We start from the raw sequence: 5000 nt of genomic DNA, 5'->3' as shown, positions 1-5000 counted from the left end.
CAGCGCCGAGCTGTGCCAGCGTATCCGGCAAGCCATCGGAGACAAGGGTGCGGCGACCGTGCGTACGGAGATGTCGATGGTGCTTATAACAAACATCGACTCCTTGGCGAGCGAGGACCAGCTGCGTCGGGCGGTGTTGACGGCTCTCGGCAAGGAGCATTCCGAGGCCACCTTCGACATGTGGGAGCGGCGAGACGGCACGAAGCGTGCTCGCGTTCGTCTGCCCCGGTCGGATGCGGAGCATCTGGCTGGGAAGCGCCTGCTCCTAGGACACACCTCCTGTTGGGTGTGGGAGGTCCCGAAAGCGTCGCTGGAGGAGAAGCGGTGCTTCCGATGTTTGGAGCGCGGCCACTTCGCCGGGCAGTGCTCGGGAGAGGACCGCAGCAAAGCGTGTATCCGGTGTGGCGCGGAAGGCCACAAGGCAGCGAGCTGCACTGGCGAGGCTCGCTGTTTGAAGTGTGGCGGCCCGCACTCGATTGCCGCAGCTTCGTGCAAAGCTGCAGCCACACGATGATGATAGAAGTGCTCCAGATAAATATCGGTAAGAGCAGGAGCGCTCAGGATCTTGCGCTCCAGCGGATGAGGGAGGAGGGAGCAGACGTGATGCTCATCACGGAGCTCTATGCTGTGCCGGCCAACAATGGGAACTGGGCATCCGACGACGCACTGAAGGCCGCGATCGTCACCAGTGGCCAACGGTTTCCCATACAGCGGGTGAGGAGCGTGCAGCATCCGGGCATCGTAGCTGCCGAGGTGGCGGGCATCGTTGTCATCTGCTGCTATATTCCGCCATCGATCGGCCTCCCGGAGTTCGAGCAACAGATGGACCGGCTGGAGGTACTTGCGCGAGGCCACCCTTGCGTGCTGATAGCTGGTGACTTCAACGCGTGGCATGGGGCCTGGGGGAGCGAGCGGGCCAACCTTAAGGGTGAGGCGCTCCTTCAGACGGTTACCAGCCTAGGATTGGAGGTCCTCAACCGCGGCACGGAGCCGACATTCCTGGGGAACGGTGTGGCTCGGCCCAGCAGAGTGGACGTCGCCTTCGCGAGTCCAACGCTCTGCCGATCGGATGGAGCAGCGGAGGACATCAGCTCCTGGCGGACGCTAGACCGCTACTCCTATAGCGACCACCGCTATATTCGGTTTGCGGTCGGGCAACAGCATCGTGCAGGTCAGCGGCCCGGACGGGGCATTCATCAGCAGGAAGGTGTCGAAGTACGGGAGGCGGGTACTCGCTGGCGAACTCGCCAGTTTTGCCCCCGTACTTTCGAGCTGGCACTTGAGGCGACCCGTTTTGCCGATCGGGTGACCGATGCGGCAAGCCTGGGGATGGTGCTTACGGAGGCCTGCGACGCTACCATGGCGAGGATTGGGCAGTCGCAGCAGCAGAGGAGGAACTGCAACACATATTGGTGGACTCCGGATATCGAGGAGCTGACCGAGCGCTGCCGGTTGGCTCGGGAGCGACAGTCATTGGCCCTCGACGAGACGTCCGCCGAACTGGCTTCAGAGGAACATCAGGAGGCGCGTGCTGCCTTAAGGGTGGCAATTAAGGCCAGCAAGCAGCGCCAGTTCGATGAGTGGCTGCAGGCCCTGGCTGCAGATGAGACGGGACAGTGGTTCCGGCAAGTGCTTCTTCGGTTTCGGGGCAGCTGGACGGCGCGTGAACGCGATCCAGCGGTGTTGCAGCGGATCGTCGAGGAGCTGTTTCCGGAGCATCCCCCGGTCGAGTGGCCGGACGTCACGCCTTCGGAAGGGGACACTCCGGTCCGTCCGATCAGCTGCGCGGAGCTCCAGGCGATAGCGAGCGAGCTGCATCCGCGGAAGGCGCCTGGCCTCGATGGAGTACCGAACGCTGCGGTAACGGCTGCCATCCGGAAGTATCCGGAGCCATTCGCTGGTGTCTACCAGCGCTGCTTGGACACCGGCGAAATACCACGCGAATGGAAAAGGCAGAAGCTGGTGCTGTTGCCTAAGCCGGGTAAGCCGCCGGGCGAAGCCTCGTCCTGCCGCCCGATCTGCTTGATCGACAACCCGGCGAAGGTCTTCGAGAGGACTACGCTGGACAGACTCAACGAGCACCTGGAGGATCCGGAGGCACCTCGGCTGGCCGAGAACCAGTTCGGTTTCCGGAAGCAGCGGAGCACCCTGCAGGCGATCCAGCTGGTGGTGGAAGCAGGCGAGCGCGCGATGTCCTTCGGACGGACTAACAACCGGGATAAGCGCTGTCTGCTGGTTGTGGCGTTGGACGTCAGAAACGCCTTTAACACCGCCAGCTGGCAGGCGATAGCGATGGCCCTGCGTGAGAAGGAGGTTCCAGCGCAGCTGCAACTCCTGCTCCGCGACTATTTCACCGACAGGGAGCTGGTGTACGACACCCATGACGGCCCGGTGTCACGTCGGGTGACGGCTGGCGTTCCACAGGGGTCAATCCTTGGCCCGACTCTGTGGAACGTTATGTACGACGGCGTTCTGCGGATCCAGCTCCCTGAAGGGGCCACCATCGTCGGCTTTGCCGATGACATCGCCATCCTGGCCGAGGGCTGCACACCCGAGGAGTCGGCGTCCGTTGCGGAGGCTGCGATCGAGGCGGTGATGGGGTGGCTTGAGGCACGGCACCTCAGTCTCGCCCCCCACAAAACCGAGGTGGTACTGATATCGAGTCTGCGTCGAGGACGTTTGGAAATTCCTGTGCGCGTCGGCGAAGTGGTCTGCACGTCAAAGCGATCGATACGCTACCTGGGGGTACAACTCCACGAGAAACTCTCGTGGAAACCGCATGTGGAAGCGGCCGCGGACAAGGCCCTCCGTGCGGTGGCGGTGGTTACCTCGGTGATGAGGAACCACAGCGGCCCCCAGGTGGCCAAGCGGCGGTTGCTGGCAGGAGTTGCTGAGTCGGTGATCCGGTACGCCTCGCCCATCTGGGCTAAGGCGACAGACATGCAGTGGTGCCGAAGACGACTGGCCCAGGTCCAGAAGCCACTGGCACGTGGGGTATCGAGTTCGTTCCGCTCGGTATCCTACGAGGTGTCAGTGGTGATGGCTGGTTTGGTGCCGTACTGGCTGGTCGTCAACGAGGACGCAAGGTGCCATAGCAGGCTGCTGGTCGAGCCTGGCGCCAGCAGGAAGGAGGTACGAGCGGCGGAGCGAGCAGCCACGATGCTGCAATGGCAGGACGCGTGGGACCGTGCGGCGGCAACACCATCGGCCAGCCGCTACTTGACGTGGGGGCACGGGATGATTCCCGACCTGCACCGGTGGACGGGACGAAAGCACGGGAAGGTGGACTTCCACCTTTCGCAGGTGCTCTCCGGACACGGATTCTTCCGAGAGTACTTGCACGTCTGCGGCTTCGCGTCGTCTCCGGAGTGTCCACGGTGCGTGGGGTCGGTCGAGTCGGTGGCCCACGTCTTGTTCGAGTGCCCCGTGTTCGAGGAGATCCGACGTGAGCTGCTGGGCTGGGGGACACCCGAGTCGGTCCAGCTTAACAACATCGCAGAGAAGCTGCTGGAGAGTGCGGAGTGGTGGGACCGCATTCAGAAAGCAGCAAAGACCATCACCACAGTGCTTCAACAGCTGTGGCGCGATGAGGAAGCGCTCACCAATGGTCGAACGGAAGCGGCTTTCGCCGAGGACGAGGAAGTGGTCCTCGAAAGTGTGGCCGCACTCTTCGGTGAGGAGATGGACGACGTCATCATCGAAGACATCACGCGGCGCGTGAACGAGTCGCGAGCAGCGCGTCAGCGATCTGCCCGCAACCGACGGCTTCGCGGCAGAGCGGAGGATCGGGCGCGAGTGCGACTGGCTGCGGACGTCGCAGCAGCACTGGCCGCCCGAGATGACGAGGTACTGCGGACGGCAGTTGAGGCGGAGCGAGCGGGCCTAGCTCCTCCACCTATACCGAGGCGTAGCAGAGGGGGACCACCTTCCCCTGAAACGGTTAGAATTCGCCATGAGCGGCGTCTATTCATGCAGCGCGCATGGCGAGCTCGGGTCCAGGCTGAGGGACCCTCGACGACGCGCCGCCGTCGGACCGCGCCTACGGAGGCGGATCGGATACGGTCGCGACGCAACAGACGGGAAAACGAAAGGCGCCGTCGTGCTTCGAATGCGGGCCGACGATGGACACCCGCGGAGGAGGCTGCCGCCAGCGAGGCGGAATGGTCAGATCGATAGATGTCGGGTTGACTTCTTGAGATCTCCGAGAGGGGAAAGAAAGAGAGAGTCACGCGGACTCAGTATGCGTACGCCTTTAAAATGCGGGTTAAGATACGGAAAATTGAATAAATAAATCGCGAAGAGATATCCGAAAGGGTTCGCAACGACGTAGGACAAAATCCCTGGCGGGCGACGTCCTACGTCAAGAGGGTAGGTTTATAAGGTATTTTTGTACAATAAAACCTGCATTTCTTAAAAAAAAAAAAAAACGAAGTGGAGCTTGCGGCTTAATTTGACTCAACACGGGAAAATTTACCAGGTCCGAACTTATCGAGGTAAGACAGATTGAGAGCTCTTTCTCAAATTTAAGGGTAGTGGTGCATGGCCGTTCTTAGTTCGTGGAATGATTTGTCTGGTTAATTCCGATAACGAACGCGACTCAAACAAGCTAACTAGAACGCTGTCAGCAGTGCACCTCCGGGCGCACCTGACGTCAAGGCCGGCGGCCCCTTCACGGGCGGTCGTCGGCCACGTTTGCCCTGCTTAGCGGGACAACTTGTGTTTAGCAAGGTGAGAATGAGCGATAACAGGTCCGTGATGCCCTTAGATGTTCTGGGCTGCACGCGTGCTACAATGTGAGCAGCAGCGTGTTCTCGCCAATTGGCGCCCCCATTCCGAGAGGAACGGGAAATCACCCAAATGCTCATTTAGTTGGGATTGGGGACTGCAACGGTCCCCATGAACCTGGAATTTCTAGTAAGTGCTAGTCATTAGCTAGCGCTGATTACGTCCCTGCCCTTTGTACACACCGCCCGTCGCTACTACCGATGGATTATTTAGTG

Source organism: Anopheles moucheti (assembly GCF_943734755.1).
Source record: "Anopheles moucheti chromosome X unlocalized genomic scaffold, idAnoMoucSN_F20_07 X_unloc_23, whole genome shotgun sequence".
NCBI lineage: Eukaryota > Metazoa > Arthropoda > Insecta > Diptera > Culicidae > Anopheles > Anopheles moucheti.
This window is presented reverse-complemented; position numbering follows the sequence as displayed.